Source organism: Odocoileus virginianus, chromosome 8, assembly GCF_023699985.2.
Source record: "Odocoileus virginianus isolate 20LAN1187 ecotype Illinois chromosome 8, Ovbor_1.2, whole genome shotgun sequence".
Lineage (NCBI taxonomy): Eukaryota > Metazoa > Chordata > Mammalia > Artiodactyla > Cervidae > Odocoileus > Odocoileus virginianus.
The window spans coordinates 63822100-63843376 of NC_069681.1; positions in this window are offsets into that span (position 1 = coordinate 63822100).

A 21277-nucleotide genomic window follows, 5' to 3' on the forward strand; every position below is an offset into this window, starting at 1 on the left:
ACAATGGAGTTAATAAGAAATGTGCAAGGCTTTGGAGACCCCTTGGGTGATCTTAGAAGTAAACAATGTCTCATTGTCACTTTAATGACCTGACCAAAACTAAATATCAGAATGATTTCATGGAGCAGATTTTTGACCACTTTCTCAGACTTCTCCTGGTTGGAAAACCTTCAATCCATGCTGGGAATGTATCTATCATGACTAATAAATATTTATACCTTTGAGAAACTGGCATGTGGGTGATGTCCATCTGCTAGTTCTCTCCTGGGCAGGTCCCACATTGTTGGATGGGCTGGGCCTCATGGGGTGTTTGAACTCCTTGGGGGTTGTTTAATTGACAAGCGGACAAGGGGAGACCACTTGCTTTATAGTTGTTTGGAGACTTGTTCCTCTGAAGGACCTTCTAGTAATCTTTGGAGGGCCATTTCCCCTAAATGAGTAGTGGCATATAAGGAGTTAATCAGCTTCCATTGGAGATTCCCAGGCAGAAACCGCCCCATATGATCTTCTTGAAAGCCTTCACTCTTAGCTTTAAGAGTCTCACCTTCAGTATATGAAGGGGTTTCTGGCAAATTGGTCTGTAGAACTAAGGTGGCAATCCCTATTAAGTCATTGTTCTGTAATGCTATTCTCTACCTGATCAGCTGCTTGGTTCCCTCATGCCCCTTTCAAGGTACCTTTTTGGTGTCCTTTATAATGGGAGACTGAAACCTCAGTGGGCAGATGGACTACCTCCAAGAGCTTAAAGATTTGATCACCATATTTGTTCGGGGACCCTTGAACGGCCAAGTGGCCTTTTTCTTTCCAAATAGCAGCATGTGCATGTAGCACCAGAAAGGCATACTTGGAGTCAATGTAAATGGCTGCTCTTTTTCCTTTACCCGAGCTCTAAAGCTCAAGTCAGGGCTATGAGCTCAGCCAATTGGGCTGAAGTACCTAGTGGCAAAGGTTTAGCCTCTATGGTCTCAAAATTGTAGCCTTGTGCATATCCGACTCTTCTTTTTCAATTCAAGACAAAGCTGCTTCCATCAGTGTACCTGATTTCCTCAGGTTTGGTCAGAGAATCTTCTGACAATCCATCTCAGGGTTTTGTCCAGTGGTCCAAGGTTTCTAGGCAGAGTGAAAGGGGAGAGAGCCCTCAGGGGTAGCCAGGAGGTTAGATAGGTTAAGAACCTCTCAAGGGGATATAGGCAGGCCTGAAATTTCCATCAGCACTACTTGATATCTGTGGATCCTTTGATCAGACATTCATGAATGGCCTCTCCCACTTAGGAGTTGTTTCACTTGGAGGCCAATAAAAATTGTTAGTTTGCCCCCCAGGAGAGAATTTTAAAACATCTTCTATCAGGACTGCAATACATGCAAGATTTCCAAGGAAGGAAGGCCACCCTTGGCAGTTGGGTCTAGCCTCTTGGATAATTAAGCTACAGTCTGGGACTTAGGTCCCAACCTTTGAGTTAACACTCCCAAGTCTATTCCTTCCTTTTCGTGAACATAAAGTTGGAATATTTTCTTTGGGTCTGGCAACCTCAAGGTGGATGCTTGAGTTAAGGCTTGTTTTAGGGTAGCCTCTGCTTTCTTTTGAAGAGTTCCCCACATCAACGGGATTGATTGAATCATCCCATCCCCTCAAGCTTTCATATAAGGATGGACAATTAGACCATAGTTGGGTATCCAGATTCTATAATACCCAGTTAACTCCAGGAAAGCTCACAATTGTTTTCAAGTCATGGGGGAGGGCAATTATAGGATTCCTTGTACTCTATCAGAGGACAGCTTCCATGTGAAATCTGAACTCCCAGGTAAGTGACCTTTGTCTTGACCACCTGTGCCTTAGCACAGGAGACTTTATACCCCCTTTCTGCCAAAAAGTTTACAACCTGAACTGCATATTGTTGGGCATTTTTCTCATCTGGAGAGCAGATTAGTAGGTCATCTACATATTGTAATATTTTCCCATTAGGTCCCAGGTTCAAATCTAGGAGATCCCAGCTAAAAGCCTGCCCAAACAGGTGGGGGCTATCTCTGAACCCCTGAGATAGTACTGTCCAAGTCATCTGTTGGTGTTTTACTCCTAAAGCCTCCCATTTGAAGGCAAAATGATATTGGGATTCTTTAGCCAGGGGTATGCAAAAGAATGCATCTTTGAGATCCAGGACTGCAAACACTGGGTGGGACTTCTCCCAATATTACATAGGGATTAGGTATTGTGGAATGGAGGGGTACTACAGCTTCATTTATGATCTGGAGATCTTGAACCATTCGCCATGTCCTGTCCTTTTTCTTTACAGGGAGGATCGGGGTGTTACACGGCAAACTGGTGGGGACCAATAGCCCACAGACAGAGAATTTATGTATTAGAGGCTGAAGTCCTTCCTGAGCTTCTCTTTTGAGGGAATATTATTTCCGGTTTGGAAGCCAGGTGGTTTCTCGAGGGCAATGATGACCAATTCAGCTTGGTGGGTTCATCCAGGAATTCCCTTATCCCATACCTGGGGGTTAATTTTGTCCTCCCATAGTTTTTGGTCATTTCCTATTGGAGAGGGTGTGATGGGTTCTTCGGTAGTAACCAGAAGCTGTATGGCTATAGGGGCTGAAAAGCTTCCCATTGGAAGGGCAGTCCCCAGTTTAGTGAGTATATCTCTTCCCAATAAGAGAATAGGGCACTCAGGGTCCACCAAAAACTGGTGGGAAAATATTTTCCATCCCAGCAACAAAGAAGTGCTCAGGTGAATCATTTTGTAATTGTTTTTCCTTTAGCACCTACAATGGTACAGGTTTGGGATGAGAAGGCTCTGGAGAGGGAGGTCAGGACTAAGTAGCCCCTGTGTCAACCAAGAAATTCTTAGACCTATCTGCCATATCCGGTTGCACCCTTGGTTCCAGTTCCATGATGGTTTTCTGTGATAAGCGGGCTGGAGCGGGAGGTTTCAGTTCTGCTGAATGATCATGAGGGAAGGCTTAGCACTTGACCTTGAGGCTCTTGGGTCCTGAGGGCAGTGTCACCCAATGTTCCAACTGACAGCATGTCTAGCAAGCCATTTTAGGAGACTTGTCACAGTTTGGACACTCTTTGGCCAAATGTCCTTCTGTTTACAGATCAGGCATTTGCCTCATGTCTTGTCCTTTAAGGACTCAGGGTTTGCCATAGGGCTTCCCTGGAGGGCGGCCAGCATCTGGCCTTAGCTTGTCTCTTTCCTTTACTCCCTCTCCTGGGCCTTGGCCTCCCTCTCCTGTTCTCTGTTATAAAAGCCATTAGTGGCTGTCTGGACCATCTCATCTAAAGAGGCAGCAGGGTCCTGCTGCTGTAGCTGTTATAACTTTATCTTGATGTCTGATGCACATTGGGACAGGAATCTGTCCTTTAAAATCGCCTGTCCCTCATGAGAGTCTAAGTCCAGATTGGTAAACTTTTGGAGGGCCTCTTTTAGCCTTTCCAGAAAGGCAATGGGGTTCTCGTTGGGTTCCTGAGTTATTGCTGAGACTGGGCACAGCTGACTACTTTTTGTTGGGCTGCTTTTAGTTCTGGCTCTACACAGATCAGAAAACACCCCCTTTCCCAGATATGCTCAGGATCATTATAATTCCAATTAGGATCTGAGGAGGGGACTGCAGTTTCCCCAGCTGGGTATTTATAGCTTGACATGAGAAGCCCCATAGCATAATTTTGGGCTTCCTTTAAGACTCTAGCATACTCAGAGTCAGATAAAGTTTGACTAAATATGACCATTATGTCCTTCTATGTCAAGACAAAGGCCAAGGTAATATGTTGGGAATGTCCATTTGTCTGGGTCATTTGTATAACTTCCCAGGTCTTGTTTAATCTGTCTTAGTTCTAAGGGGAGAAGGGCTTATGTACTATGTTGGTCTGTATTCTCTTCCAGTTTCAACTAAGGGCCATACTCAGGTTGGCTTTTGTGGAGTGGCTGCTCCCAGATACAGGGTCATGTTTGGAAATGAGGAAGGAGCACCAGGCAACTCGGGAGTCATGGGAGGTGAGACTTCATTGGGGGGGGCTTCCTTCTCTTGGTTGTCTGTGTCTAACACCATTTGCTTAGTAGACTCAGTTTTAGGGCACACAACAATCCCATACTTAGGAAAGAGTTTCTTCATATCTCTTAGTCAGAAGAAATTTTGGACATAGGGGATCTCTGTCGATTTCCCTTATCTTTTGCAGAATAAGTCTAGCTGCAGGATGATATTGTAATTTAAACTCCCATCCTTATGCCATTTTTCCTTATCCCCTGGAAAATATGGCCACACAGTGGCACAAAAGACTTTTAAGAGACTTCTGCTTAGAGTTAGAGGATCAAACAGCTTCCAGTTATCAAGGATGCATCTCAAGGGCTTCTGTCAGTAAGTGGATTGATTATTTCCCATCTGAAAGACAGTGGTGACAGGGAGGAAAAGAAAAAAGAAAAACAAACAAACAAAAAAAAACCTAATAGACCTTCTATTTTATGGGTGGACTTCCTGAGAGGTGAGTCTTTTTGAAGTTTATCCTACCCAATACTGTTGTAACCTGAGAACCAAGCCTCCCTGGGTCAGGGTGTAGATCTCCAGGCAGGCTGAGGCATGACAGCCTCCTGGAAATCAAATATCCAGGCAGGTTGAGGCAGGTCAGCCTCCGGAGAACTGGGTCCCTGAGCAGGTTGAGGCATGTTGAATTCCTGGGATCCCCAGACAGATGAAACCCTGAGTAGATTGAGGCGTGACAACCTCCCGAGGGCCAGATCCCTAGGCAGGTCAAGGCAGATCGACCTCCTGGGACCCCTAGCTGGAGTTGGGCATCCTCAGTGTCTCCAGCATGACCAGTGGTGGTTAGGATTAAGGGGTTGTAATCTTAACTCATTGGTAGTTTGTCCACAGTGGATGGAAACAGATACCATGATGTAAAGCAGTTTAAGCCTGTGCTCTGAGACTGGGAACCTGGTGAAACAGCCATAAGCCTTATCCTCTTATTGCTCTGAGGAATATAAGTCACTGATTTCCTCCTCTAGTCCTCCATAAGAGCAGTTTAGGGTGTTTCCAATTGTAAACATTTCATTGGCATAGACACATTTTAGGTTATAACAGAAGTAATGATAAAGGAGTGGATTATCTGGCCCTATCAGAGTCATTAAGAGTATTTTAATGTTAAGTGGGGTGGAGCGATGTTGCCTAAAAGGGGACAGGGTCCTGGTTTCAGGAGTTAGTAAGTGGCTTAAGAACAAATTGATGAGGCAACAGACCAGATGTTCCATAAAAGTGGAATGGAGATTTGATCCAGGGGATTTGTTTGCAACATTAGGAGAAGGACTTCCCTTGTAGCTCAGTCGATAAAGAATCTGCCTACAGTGCAGGAGACCCAGGTTCCATCCCTGGGTTGGGACGATCCCCTGGAGAAGGAAATGGAAACCCACTCTAGTATCTTTGCCTGGAAAATCTCAAGGACAGAGGAGCCTGGTGGGCTGCAGTCCATGGGGTCGCAAAGAGTCGGGCACGACTAAGCGACTAGCACTATAACACTTAGGAGAAGGGTGGTAAGGGTTTGGGCCCAAACGGCCTGCAGGTCTAACTCCCAAAGTGGCAAACATTATCCCTGGAAGCCCAACTGCCCTTGAAGGGATGCCACCAATAGATGGACTTCTAACAGGCACTGTGTGCTTGTCACCCACCCTAGCAGGTTCACTGAGAGATACTCCTGTTGCACATTTGTAGGAAACATGGAAGATGAAGGCCTGAATATCTAGAGAGACTGGTTATTATACAATATCTCCCTCCCAAGGGCCAGCTATTTTTTGGTTGTCCTTCCAGAATATTGTAGAGGCAACACTGTGGGCCTGGAAGGGGCTCAGGAAAAGAGCATGAAACAGGAGGGAAGGGGGTAGGGCAAAACTTTTGAAAGAATGACATAGCCCAAGGGCATAACATGACTGATTAAAATCAAATGGGTCCAAGATGACAAGTCAAATTAAGCCTTGATCCTCATTCTTCAAGCTAATTACATACCCAAAGGTGCCAGGACTGTTCCAAGTCACTGTCAAAAGACCAAGGAGTGTGTGGTTCCCCAATTGTTGGAATGATCCTCCCACTCATTAGCATATGAAATCACCCAGCTCAGGAAAACTAACCACACCACATTCCATGGCCACCTCATTCACTGTCTGTGATGGCCCATACTCAGAATGTGCTTCTCTCTGAATCCCAGCAAATCTACCTCTTCCTGTGTCTCTGACTGAACTTATCCTTGCAATGAGACATCAAGACACTGTGCTTCATTAGGTCCTAAAACCAGGCACCATGAATTTTGGCAGGCTCAAGTCCCAGTTGGATACGACTGAGTGACTAAGCATAGCACAGTCTCCCCAACCTAAAATTTGAGTCCCAATCTTAGGTAAGCAGTTTCAAACACAAATTTTCCCCTTCGGGAAAGATGATGACCTGCCCAATACTTTGTAAGCAGTGGCATAGATGGAGAAAGGAGCTGAAGGATGGGAGGAAAAAGGAGTGGGAAAATTGTGCCAAGGAATCCCCTTTATAACCTGATGGAAAATCTGCTAAATACCTGACCTGTTGCTCACAGCTCTCATTGGCCTGATCCTTGGCACAGAGAAAGTTAAGGACAGAAGAACCTGCTTGGGCAACAGCCACTAAGAAACAGCAGATAGTAGAGCCTTTGGGACACATTGGGGAGTAGCCCTCGCCAGAGTCCCTGAGTTGCACCTACCGCCCCTCACCTATTCACAGGGCGTCGTAGGAAACAAGAAATAAGAGATTGTGAAGGAATTAAGATTTTGTTAGCCACATGTCCTTCCAGCCAGAGGGATGAGGACATCCTGCCTTAACCAGATGTCTTCTTAAATCTGAGACTGAGCTGCATTTTTGCTGTTCCAATTTCCAGCTCACCAGGCTTCTTGTCACTTCCACTGTGCTGGGTTTTCTTCACGTTCAGCTTCCACTATATGAGCTTTCACCGAGTTGGGCTTCTGCTGTGTTTGGCCTCTGCCTCTTGGGGGCCAAGCCAAGGTTGTTTCAGCCAGGTTAAATCTGAGAAACAGCACCAGAGATGTCAGGGAGTGTGTAATTTTCTTGGTTCTGTCTTGTCACAGCAAAAATTTGAAGCAACAGACCGGTGTTACAGCTCAGTTACAGCTCAGTTTTATTTGGCAAGCAAAGGAAAATACATTCTCCAGGCATGAGGGCAACACAAAAGAAATGAAGAGAAGAGAGGCTCAATATTGCCTCCTCTGTTTATATGCTTTTTCTCCTCCCCTTGAGCCTGCCTTATGTAAATTGGGCTAGCCAGGAGGTCTGTTTGCTTCACCTGATGCTCTTAGTCCAGTCCTCAGATCTTCCTTTGTTCTGTTTTCATGGGCTTTTTCCTTTCTTTGCCTTATAGCCACTGCCATTTTTGACTATTTTTTCCTATTCTAACTACTTAATGATTTTGTATATTTATTTGATCAAAAATATTTTCTGTTTTATACTTGCTCAGCTTCACATGTATATATTTCACACATGTATATTTTTTAATCATTCTGAATCTTTTTTAACCTTTTTTACTTTTAAAGTGTGTCTGTTACATACCTGGAGCTAGGTTTTGTTTGTGGAATGCAAACTGAGGGTTTTTTTTTTTTTTTTAAGTTGTCATTTAAATGAGAAATATATTTCATCTCAGATATCCATTAATGTTGCTGCTTAGCAGACCACCCTGGAACTCAGTGGCTTAAAACAGTCATTCATTACTGTTTAGATCAGCTGGGCATTTCTCCTCCTGTAGGCTAACAGTTCCTGCCCCTACTGTCAGTGGTGGAAAAGAGTCAGTTCTGCTGATCTTGGTTGTGCTCTCACGTGAGTTGGTCAACATTGTCTTTCAGTCTCTACCAAAATAGCCTGAACTTGTTCACACAATGGTTGCAGCTTTTCCAGAGCAAGTCCTTCTGAATTTTAAGCCTGCACTCCTCACAACTCAGATTGCATCACATTCTATTGGCCAAATTAGAAGGATTACTCGGATTCAAAAAAAAATAAGGGGGGGGGGATAGACTCTGTCTCTAATGGTTAGGGGCTTCCCTCATAGCTCAGTTAGTAAAGAATCTACCTGAAATGCAGGAGACCCTGGTTCCATTCCTGCATTGGGAAGATCTGCTAGAGAAGGGATAGACTACCCACTCCAGTATTCTTGGGCTTCCCTTGTGACTCAGCTGGGAAAGAATCTGCCTGCTCTGTGGGAATCCTGGGTTCAGTCTCTGGGTTGGGAAGATTCTCTGGGTTGGGAAGATCCCCTGGAGAAAGGAAAGGCTACCCATTCCAGTATTCTGTCCTGGAGAATCCCATGGGTCAGTCTATGGGGCTGCAAAGAGTCAGACATGACTGAGCAACTTTCACTTTCACTAATGGTTAGAGATGTAAAGTTAAGTTGCAAAAGGCCTTTATATGCAGAGATTATAAAATATATTAATGCAAGAAGAGGTGAAGTATTGAGGCACATTAAAAAAAAAAAGAATCGACATTTATCTTAAACTTATTGTAAAAGTTTGTTGTCCTTTCTGATTTATAATGACTTGAAAAAGCAAAATGAAACAAAGAGCAAGATACAGCATACAAGAAAATTGGCTAACTCAATGCAACTTCCATATGCTAAAATATTTACAGTTTTTATAAACTGTAACATTTCAATATTATCAGGACATGTTCTAATCCCTAAATTTTCATGTTTTATTCTTGATTAAACTTTAAACACAGATAATTTTATTATCAAATTTTTACAATTTGTGATGTCTTATTTGTGAGGTCAGATTTCAAATAGTACTGTAGATACTATTTATGAAGGAGTAAAAACATAAATGGCACATGATATAAATGTCAGTCTTGAATTAGCTTCATTTCTTGCAGTATTTATTCTAATTTTGATTCTTTTAGCTTGGGCTTTTCCCCTAGTCTTTGTTAGAGAAAAATGTTCTTATCCTTGTTTTAATGTTTCCATTTTGCAAACTTGTCTCCTGTTTTCTCTATATAATTGTTTCCCATCAATTTCAAAACATTTGCATTATATTCTTGGGAATTCTTGTATACTTTTCACTATCTAAGGGAATTTTTTAGGGTTCTTCAAGCATACATAAGTATGTGCAATAAATACTTGGAAGGGAGACACTTGGATGTACTCCTGCCAATACATTGACCCAAGTTTTAATATATTTTTTATTTCACTTTTCTCTTTATTTGAGAATAATCATAAAACATTAACCTTTAAAATTGAGTACAGTAAAAATATTTGTATCACTTAACATATACTTGAACTTTCTTAAAAGTCTGCCCTCATATTTAAGTTAAAAGAGGGTTTTTATATATTTTATTTCTATCACACAAATCAGTAACGTATTGATAACATGTGGAATTAGCGACTTGGGAAACACTAACATTGAAACTTTTTTTTCTATGTTTCCTCTCTCCTGTTGTGAAGAAACAATACCACAAATATTTTAATTTTTAAAATTAGCCTTTGTCCTGGATTCTATTTTACTCATCTATCTTTTTTCTTTCTTCTTCTTCTTCACTTCTTTGATTCCATCTTGAGAAATGCCTAGCATAATGCTGGAGCCTATTAAACAATTATTAGATGAATAAGTAAATTAAAAAAAAATAATAAAAAGGGCCTGATTATTCATTTCTCCTTGCCAACACAGTTCTTCTCTCAGGGGGGGAAATCTCCTTTTAATCAGACCTGACCCTAAGGGAAGCTGTTTGTGTGACTTTCTTACTCATTTTTGAACCTCACCACAGCACATTTCAACCACCTCTGAACCAGAGGACTGAGAGAGATTTCAATGGGAGCACTCTCTTTCTGTTTCTTATTCCCATGCCCACCCTCTCTTCATATACCTTTTCAAAGATCTCTGCTAATTACTTCCCATGACAACAGATTGCTTTCCTAGGTAGATTGGTTAGTGATTTTTCAGTGCCTTTTTCTTCAATTAATTTTTCCCTTTATCTTAAAAGAAATTTATAAAAGATGTTTAAAAGTAGAAAATAATCTTCAGTTCTGTGGCAGAGTTACACAATTTCATTTATTTATCAAACACACACAGGTTTTTTAAATTAAAAAGTCTATTATTCACAATATTATTAAACACCAACGAGTGCAATGTGAATTTGTTCACACTGTAACAACTTTGGTATACTATTTAAGAGGCAGTGTTCCATGTCTTCAAGTTATGTGCCACAGCAAAATTTATTTTGCTTTTATTATTGAAGAAAATTAATGTTGAGTTCATTTTTTTTCTCTCCTTATTTTCTTTTGATGTATAATTTGAAAGATACCATTAAAAAAAAAAAAACTCTTTCCATATTCAGTTCAGTTCAGTTCAGTCGCTCAGTCACGTCCAACTCTTTGTGACCCCATGAATCACAGCATGCCATGCCTCCCTGTCCATCACCAACTCCTGGAGTTGACTCAAACTCCTGTCCATTGAGTCGACTCAAACTCCTGCCCATTGAGTCAGTGATGCCATCCAGCCATCTCATCCTCTGTCGTCCCCTTCTCCTCCTGTCCCCAATCCCTCCCAACATCAGGGTCTTTTCCAATGAGTCAATTCTTCGCATGAGGTGGCCAAAGTGTTGGAGTTTCAGCTTCAACATCAGTCCTTCCAATGAACACCCAGGACTGAGCTCCTTTAGGATGAACTGGTTGGATGTCCTTGCAGTGCAAGGGACTCTCAAGAGTCTTCGCCAACACCAAGAGTCCCTTCAATACACACAACACACATGTAACATGTAGCAAATAATTATTTTGAACAGGGTATTTTTTATAATTTTAGATAATCATTTGGCAAAGGTTGATATTAATTTCAAATGTTAATATTTGTTGATTCATAACTGTATGTGGAAAGGAATTGTTGCCTATCATGCCAATAAGCAGAATGTTGCTCATCATTCCAGTTCTATAAGGATCGAGCCATCAGCCACTGTAGCCACCTTGGGTGGTGCACACTGAAGGGAATTCAGAAAGAAGAAAAATAGGAAGCATTATGTGCTTGGAATACTACTATTCCTACATAGTTAAGATGCATATCTAAGAAATAATTTGTGTGTCCAAACTCTAGCATCATATCCTACATAGAGAAGCTCTAAAATAATTAACTTGTGATGTCCGTTTTTGTAACAAGCAATGATATTTTGATGTTTGACTGCATATTTTCTTCTTCTTCTTCTTTTTTTTTTTTTTTTCAAGTAAAATTCTCTTATATATCCTGTTCTCTGAGAGGTCATCTCCCAAGGTATTATCTTCAATAAAATCACCAAATAAAACTTCACTTACAACTTTTAGGTTGTGCATTTTCCTTCAGTCAACAGTATCTATTTTTATAATGTGCTCATTTGGACACTAGTTTGTAAATGTTCCCACAATAATTTATTTTACACATCATGAAATCTGTATGTTCAAATATTATTAAAATATATTTTAGTTTTATGTGTGTATGTTAGTTGCTTAGTCATATCTGACTCTTTGCAACCCCATGGACTGTAGCCTGCCTGGCTCTTGTGTCCATGGGATTCTCCAGGTAAGAATACTGGAGTGGGTTGCCACTTCCTTCTCCAGGGGATCTTCCAGACCCAGGGATCGAACCTCGGTCTCTTGCATTGCAGGCAGATTCTTTACCATCTGAGCTATAGGGAAGTCCCTTTATATTTCATATTATGCTCAAATTTTTGTTAGATGATACTGACAAGAATTGCTAAGGATAAACTTGATGAATAATTTTGTAAATTTCATTTTATAGTGGAAGTATACTGTCTGTTAGTGAAGGAAATAGCAACCCACTCCAGTGTTCTTCCCTGAAAAATCCAATGGATAGAAGAACCTGGTGTACTATAGTCCATGGGATCACAAGAGCTGGACATGACATAGAAACTAAACCACAACCACCGTTGTCTGTGGGTTAAGTTTACTTAGTTGAAATCCTCACTTCGTTTGGTTTTCATTTGAAAAAAAAAATATTAAGAAAGTCTGTTAAATGCAATATTTTTGACTAAAAAAAAAACCCTCAAATTTAAAATCTATATGAATAGAAATGATTCTAAGTAATTACCATTAAATAATTTTGTTTTCCTGAACCCATAATAGTCACTCAATAAATGAATATATCAATCTCTTATAATTCTTAAGGTTAAAAGGATATTCAATCATTCTAGACTAAGTGTAAAATACAGCTGCTGTCCATTACCATATGGCTAGTGTTGTTGGAAGAGGTTGTTTCCTATGATCAGTGTGTTCTTTTGGCAAAACTTTATTAGCCTTTGTCCTGCTTAATTTTGTACCCCAAGGCCAAACTTGCCTGTTACTCCAGGTATCTCTTGATTTCATACCTGTGCATTCCAGTCTTCTATGATGAAAAGGACATCTTTTATTGGTGTTAGTTGTAGAAGGTCTTGTAGGTCCTCACTGAACTGTTCAACTTCAGCTTCTTTGGCATTAGTGGTTGGGGCACAGTTTTGGATTATTGTGATATTGAAGGTTTTATCTTGAAAATAAACAGAGGTCATTCTGTCATTTTTGAGACTGCATCCAAGTATTGCATTTCAAAATCCTTTGTTGACTATGATGGCTATTCCATTTCTTTTAAAGGATTCTTGACCACAGAAGTAGGTATAATGGCCATCTTAATTAAATTCACCCATTCTGGTCCATTTAAATTCACTGATTCCCAAAATGTCAGTGTTTACTCTTGTTATCTGCTGTTTGGCCACTTCCAATTGGCCTTGATTCATGGACCTAACATTCCAGGTTCCTATGGAATATTGCTCTTTACAGTATCAGACTTTACTTCCGTCATAAGTCACATACACAACTGGGTGTTGATTTTGCTTTGGCTCCACCTCTTCATTCCTTCTGGAGTTATTTCTCCACTCATCTCCAGCAGAATATTGGGCAACTACTGAACTGGGGAGTTCATCTTTAAGTATCATATTTTTTTAGCCTTTTCATATCAGTCATGAGTCAATGCCAAATCAGATACTGAAATCAAATTAATTATATCCTTCACAAGTTAAGATGGAGAAGCATTAAACACTCAGGAAAAACAAGCCTGGGAGCTGACTGTGCTCAGATCACGAACACCTTATTGCAAAATTCAGACTTAAATTGAAGTAAGTAGGGAAAACCCCTAGACCGTTCAGGTATGACCTAAATAAAATACATTACAATTATACAGTGGAAGTGGCAAATATATTCAAAGGATTAGATCTGATAGAGTGTCTGAAGATTATGGACAGAGGTTCACGACATTGTACAGGAGGCATTGATCAAGACCATCCCCAAGAAAAAGAAATGCAAAAAGGCAAAATTGTAGCTGAGAAGATAAGAGAAGCGAAAGGCAAAGGAGAAAAGGAAAAATATACCAATCTGAATGCAGGGTTCCAAAGAATAGAAAGCAGAGATAAGAAAGCCTTACATAGTGATCAGTGCAAAGAAATAGAGGAAAACAACAGAATGGGAAAGATTGGAGATCTTGTCAAGAAAACTAGAGATAGCAAGGGAACATTTCATGCAAAGATGGGCACAATACAAGACAGAAATCATATGAATCTAACAGAAGCAGAAGATATTCAGAAAACGTGGCAAGAATACACAGAAGAACTATAAAAAGATCACAATGACCCAGATAACCACAATGGTGTGATGACTCACCGAGAGCCAAATATCCTGAAGGGTGAAGTCAAGTGAACCTTAGGAAGCATCAGTACGAATAAACCTAATGGAAGTGATGAAATTACAGTTGAGCTATTTCAAATCTTAAATGATGGTGCTGTTAAAGTGATGCCCTCAATATGCCAGCAAATTTGGAAAACTCAGCAGTGGCCACAAGACTGGAAATGGTCAGTTATCATTCCAATCCTAAAAAAAAAGGCAATGACAAAGATGTTCAAGCCACCACACACAATTACACTCATCTCAGATGCTAGCAAAGCAATGCTCTAAATTCTCCAAGCCAGGCTTCAACAGTACATGAACCAAGAACTTCCAGATAGTCAGCTGTATTTAGAAAAGGCAGAGGAACAGGAGATCAAATTGCCAACATCCTTTGGATCATAGAAAAAGCAAGAGGGTTCAAGAAAAACACTACTTCTGCTTCATTGACTACACTAAAGCCTTCGACTGTGTGGATCACAACAAACTGTGGAAAACTCTTCAAGAGATAGGAATACCAGACTACCTTAGCTCCCTGTTGAGAAATCTGTATGCAGGTCAGGAAGGTACAGTTAGAACTGGACATAGAACAATGGACTGGTTCCCACTTGGGAAAGGAGTACGTCAAGGCTGTATATTGTCACCCTGCTCATTTAACATGTATGCACAGTACATCAAGTGAAATGCTGGGCTGGATGAAGCACAAGCTGGAATCAAGATTGCCGGGAGAAATATCAATAACTTCAGATACGCTGATGACACCACCTATATGTCAGAAAGTGAAGAGGAACTAAAGAGCCTCTTGAGGAAGGTAAAAGAGAAGAGTGAAAAAAACTGGCTTAAATCTCAACATTCAAAAAGGTAAAAACTTCACTTCATGGCAGATAGATGGTGAAACAATGACAGACTTTATTTTCTTAGGCTCCAAAATCACTGCAGATGGTAACTGCAGTCATGGAATTTAAAGACGATTGCTCCTTGGAAGAAAAGCTATGAAAAACCTAGACAGAATATTATAAAAGCAGATACATTACTTTGCCAACAAATGTTTGTCTATGAAACCTGTGGTTTTTCTGGTCGTCATGTATGGATACGAGAGTTGGACTTTAAAGAAAGCTGAGATCCGAAGAGTTAATGCTTTTGAACTGTGGTGTTGGAGAAGACACTTGAGAGTCCCTTGGACTACAAGGCTATCAAATCAGTCAATTGTAAAGGAAATCAGTCCTGAATATTTATTGGAAGGACTGATGTTGAAGCTGAGGCTCCAATACTTTGGCCATCTGATGCAACCTGATGCTGGGAGAGATTGAAGGCAGGAGGCAAATGGGACAACAGAGGATGAGGTGGTTGGATGGAGTCACCAACTCGATGGACATGAGTTTGAGTAAGCTCTGTGAGTTGTTGGTGCTCAGGGAAGCCTAGTGTGCTGCAGTTCATAGGGTCACAAAGAGTTGCAAAGAGATAAACCTTTCAAAACAGAAAAAGTAGTCACCTTCAGCAAGGACAAAATGTATACCTTTTTACACCATATTTCAAACTGTAACTGAATAATTGATTAGTCAAATTCCATAGCAAAGGCCATGTGACTGCTGATTTCCAAAGCTGTTAAGAATATTTAGTGGATGGTATCATACAATTATTAGTTTTAATGGTATATAGTATATCATGGGGCAGTAATATTCCCATTATGCAATTGAAACTACTACTCAAAGTATGGGTTGAAATACTTATTATTATAAGGTTTGAACAACCTATTTATTTCTATGTTTTTCAGATTCTTCATTTGTAAAATGATTAAAGAACATGGCTCATAAATTTGCCATAAGAATTAACTGGGAATATATATTTATTCCCTGGTGGCTTCCCTGGTGGCTCAGTCAGTAAAAGTTTCTGATTGCAATGTGGGAGACTCAGGTTCAATCCCTGGGTGGGGAAGATCCTCTGGAAAAGGAAATGGTAACCCGCTCCAGTACTCTTGCCTGGAGAATTCCTTGAAGGCTACAGTCCATGGGTGTCAAAGAGTCAGACACAACTAAGCAATTTCACTTTCACATATATATATATATAAAAATAATCACATATGCATATATTTAGCATATATACATATGCTATGTACATATACATATGAATGGTGTGTGTGTGTGTGTGTGTATCATCAGAATACTTCTTGCAACTTAGTAATGACTGAATTTGTATCCTAATAATCATTATTATTTTTAATATAATTATAATAATAAACAGTTGTTAATATATCAAATAGTTTGGTTTATTTGGCCATTTTATCATCCATAGAAATTAAATTGCTTTACATTTGTACCTTAGATAAAATATAGTGTATTTTCCCACATCTTTGAACATTTCATTAGTGTATATGTGTATTTTTGCCATAGTTACCAAATGACAAGATATTCACACTTGTAAGGTATATTGTTATCTAGAATAGTTTTGCAGTCTAGAATTCAGATATATGAAGCTTGATTTATATTTCTGTTACCAATAGAAACTAACACTTTTTTTTTGAAACTAACATTTTTTAATTGTTAATTTGATGTGAGTAAAGGGTTATTTTCTTTTTACTTCTATTTTCTAAAATTTTATTTTCATATATTTAAAATCAATTTCAAACATTCCTTCTTCATTTTTGTATTAGAGTGATAATTCATTCCATTTTGGTTTGAAGGAAATTTTTTTTATATTTAGGTTATGAGTAGTTTGTCCACCATATATGTCAGACACATTTAAATTCTTTTTATATTTTTGTTCCACTGTTCTTTATGTGGTAGGTGTGGCATATAGAACTTTCTGTTTCATGTAGTCAACCTACAAACATATACTTTCCAATTTTACAGAGACTTGACTTCTGTGCTCTGAAGGGTTTTCCTTGACAATGGATATCTATTAAGAAAGTTGTCTTGTTTTACTTAAAAAAAAATAATAAATAAACATAGTCTTCATTAAATTATTTGTTAAAACAGATATTTTAAAATTTATCTAGCTTTGCTTATTACTTGTTATTCAGGTTCTTCATTAGAGTTGGAAGCACAAATCCTTTGCTTATCAATTACAAAAGTCTATTAGTAATTAATGAGGAAAAGTGTTTGAATGGTTATTAGGTACATCCCACCCATTTCTCCATAGTGTTCCAAATTTATGGAATTCTTCTGTTCAAGGCAGACAGTTAATAATTGTACTCCCTGTTGAACCAGATAGTTAAGAATTGTACTATAATGACAGTAGTCATAGAAAAGTACAGTTAACACAGAAGGATTTGACTTATATTTGTCATTATCAGGTTGACTCATTGAATAAACATCTTCATAAAATGTATAATTTTTACTTTATAATGGCTACCCCTAACATCAAGGTAAAATCTTAATGGTGAGCAATTTAAACATTTCATGGCCTTTCTTCTTTCACTATTACTTTTAATCCTTTGATACTATGTTGAAATTTATAAAGGTTTATTTTATAAATATTTTATAAATATAAATATTCAGTCACAAGATATTAATTGAAGTTATAGCTTTCCAATCAATTATCAAGCATATATTCAAAAGCATCAATTTTTCAGCACTCAGCTTTCTTCACAGTCCAACTCTCACATCCATACATGACCACTGGAAAAACCATAGCCTTGACCAAACGGACATTTGTTGGCAAAGTAATGTCTCTGCTTTTTAATATGCTATCTAGGTTGGTCATAACTTTCCTTCCAAGGAGTAAGCATCTTTTAATTTCATGGCTGCAGTCACCATCTGCAGTGATTTTGGAGCCCCCCAAAATAAAGTCTGCCACTGTTTCCACTGTCTCCCCATCTATTTCCCATGAGGTGATGGGACCAGATGCCATGATCTTACAGACTGTCAATTTGGACCAAACTCATTTGGCCAATTATTTTAGACACAGTAGGCTCAAATTATCTTGCTTCAGCTTGCTCATGATTCTGTGGCCAGGAAGTAGATCAGTTATCACCCCCTCATTAGCATGACTGAATTACATGCATCCTTCATGTAGTATGGCATTTTCCAGCAGGCTGGCATGGGTTTGTCTATGTACAGCCACAAATTCCCAGAGTGAGTAAAGAAATATTCAAACATTTTAGGGCTCAAGCTAATGAACTGCTCACTGTTCCTGATGTCATCTCTTGGCCAACAAAGTCAAAGGTTAGTCTAGACTGAGCAGGTAGGAAAATGGAGTGAATCTTTTTATATATTTATGGTTTCAGTTCAGTTCAGTCACTCAGTTGTGTCTGATTCTTTGTGACCCCATGGACTGCAGCATGCCAGGCTTCCCTATTCATTGCCAACTCCCAGAGTTTACTCAAACTCATGTCCATTGAGTTGGTCATGCCATCCAGCCATCTCATCCTCTGTCGTCCCATTCTCCTTCAATCTTTCCCAGCATCAGGGTCTTTACAAATGAGTCTGTTCTTGGCATCAGGTGGCCAAACTATTGGAGTTTCAGTTTCAGCATCAGTCCTTCCAATGATTACTTAGGACTGAGCTCCTTTAGGACAGACTGGCTGGATCTCCTTGCAGTCCAAGAGAATCTCAAGAGTTTTCTCCAACACCACAGTTCAAAAGCATCAATTCTTCAGTGCTCAGCTTTCTTTAGAGTCCAACTCTCACATCCATACATGACTATTGGAAAAATCATAGCTTTGACTAGGCAGACCTTTGTTGGTAAAGCAATGTCTCTGCTTTTTAATATCTAGGTTTGTCATAACTTTTCTTCCAAGGAGCAAGTGTCTTTTAATTTCATAGCTACAGCCACCATCTAAAGTACTTATGGAGCCCCCAAAATAAAGTCTGCCACTGTTTCCACTGTTTCCCTGTTTATTTGCCAGGAAGTGATGGGCCCAGATGCCATGATCTTAGTTTTCTGAATGTTGATTTATTTCTGCCTAATATTCTGTAGCACAAGAATGTAAGGTCTATTGGAGAAGGGATTTTTTATTGTTTTGTTTTAAGTTGTGTTGTCTGACATATAATAGGAGTTCAAGAACTATTTATTTTTTGAATGAATAAATTAGTATTTTTCATATTCTAAATTTATTTTATTTTTCACCTTAGCTGTTCCATTGACCTATCTCTATATTCTTGATGAATACAAAGCTGGGGTTTTCTCAGATACACCCAAGAAACTGTCTGTAATAATCCCCAGAGGATAATTTATTTTTCTTTTCTGTCTGAAACTTCATATGATTTATTTCCATTAGAAAACTCTAGTGCCAAAACACTGGACTAGAAGGGCAAAAATTCTGGAAAATGTAGCTTATGGCTTCTCCTCCATGAGAAAAAATGATCTTAGAAGTGTTAGGCAGGAAGTTACCCGGAAGCAGTGAAAGACAGCCCCATCAACTTAACGTCCAATGGCTGCCTAATTCACCAAGCGATTTATGCTCCAACATAAACATTCTCCATTCAGTACTCCAAAATGATCAGGAGACAAGAAGAATCCTCACTGGCAAACTCTTAGGACTATTTCTATTCTGGCACATGAGCACACCTCATGTACTCAATTAACCTTTGGCAACCATTAGAGTCATCAAACATTCATAAATATTCTATGAATACGTACATCTAATCATAGAATTATGGGAATTATTATTATGAATTATGGGAAGGACATCTGCAGTAGAGTGTCTCATTATATAACCTGCAGCTGTCAATAAATACTGGCAATCAATGACATCCTGGATTATGCAATTAACCTTGTCTTAAAAACTCTACACCCAGGCCTCTGGGGACTCTTGCCTCTCTTGGCCAGTCTCTTGAAGTGTCCTCTCTGTTTTCTCTTACCTTACCTTGAATTATCTCTTGTGAAATGGGTAAGACCTCAGATTCTTCTCTGTGCCCTTACCACAAACCAAGGGCCATGGAAGCAGCTATCTCCAGACTCTTCTCCACTAACAGAACCAAGAATAATGATCTCAAACTGAAACAGATCATTCAGCACAACTCCAATCTGTTTCAGTAGAACTGACTTCACCTTTAGCTGATGGGTAAATATTTGACCCATGTCTGGCCAACCAGACATATCTCCTTACCCACAGATAAAAGTTAGGTGCAGAGTGAGTCATCAGTAAGGTTTTTGGCTTGAAGCTCTGCAGAAGTGGAATTTATGCTTTCTTTTCAATCTTCAATGGAAAGAGACATTCATATACCTGCTAGAAGGTTCAAAGTGAGACATATATTAAAATAATTAATAAATAGTTGGTTAAGAAACAATATCTTCAAACATTTACAAAGAAAATTGTGAATAGACCTTTTTTTAAATTAAACACTTTTTTGTAATCTAAGAAATAAAGGAGGGGACACCCTGAAAAATAGAATTTCCAATTTAAGAAAATTGCATTACAGTTGTTTCTGATATAAATAGTTACATGTCATTAATGCAATGACCTTAAAATGACAGACATCAGGAGTTTTATCCAATGTAATTCTGGGAATTATAATAAAAGTACAAAAAAACACATTTTTATTTTGTGCTTAATTATTTTTATTCAGAAAATCTAAATAAATAAGTTGTTTTTCAAATATTAATAATAAATAAATTGTAATAAAATGACTGCTGTGAAAATAAATACATTTATAAAGGGAAATATAGTTCCTATGATTCTGAGAGTTGGAGACCTACCAAATGATAAATGTTAGTTGATAATATCTATTCTGTAAATCCCCCCATTTATTTATTCAACATGTGTGTGTGTGTTTGTATGTATAAAAGCACAAATGTGTGAAAACACATACAAAGACATATTGAGGCAATTGTTGAGTCAGTATTATTTGGTTTCAAATAATGACTTGTACATTTTCATTTATGGTAGAGTCAACTTTCTAAAGCACTTCCCAGGCGGCCTTAGTGGTAAGGAACCTGCCTGTCAATGCTAGGAGAAGAGACATAGGTTCAATCCTTGGGTTGGAAAGATCCCCTGGAGGAGAGCATGGCAATCCACTCCAGTATTTTTGCCTAGAGAATCCCATGGACAGAGGACCCTGGAGGGTTTTGATCCATAGAATCACTAAGAGTCAGATAGTACTGAACAACTTCACACACACATGCAACATTCTATAATCATGTTTTTTTAATTGATTCTATGCATCTTTCATTAAATGGATGATAAATTTTCTAGTATAGTTAGTTTTCTCACTAAAGTAGTATTAAGCTGTCTCTGAGTAATGTCAGTAAGACGCTAGGAGTTCCTTTGCTTCTGTCATCCCTTAAAAGCAATGTTTTGGCTGCCATCCACGGACAAAAGTGTTGTTGTGGGAACTCTGGGATTCAAGTAAGATGTTGTGAAATCCTGGTGGAATCAAAGTCCCAAGAGACTTATTTTGAAATAGCCACCTCATGCCCAGGTGGCTGACTGACCTGCTGTAATCCCAGCTACAGACTTGGAAATAGCTCCATTTCTTGTAGACTAGGCCGCAGCCCTGTTTAGCCTTGATATAAACAGTATCATACATCAAGTATAAAATACCAAGGGACCTGTGAGGAGTTATATCCTCTAACATTCTGGGTCACAGGCTCACGGACCTCAGTCCTGGCTGTGGACCCTGAAGCAGACCAGCCCTTCTGGACCAAGCCTTCTGGCAAGCCTTCCAA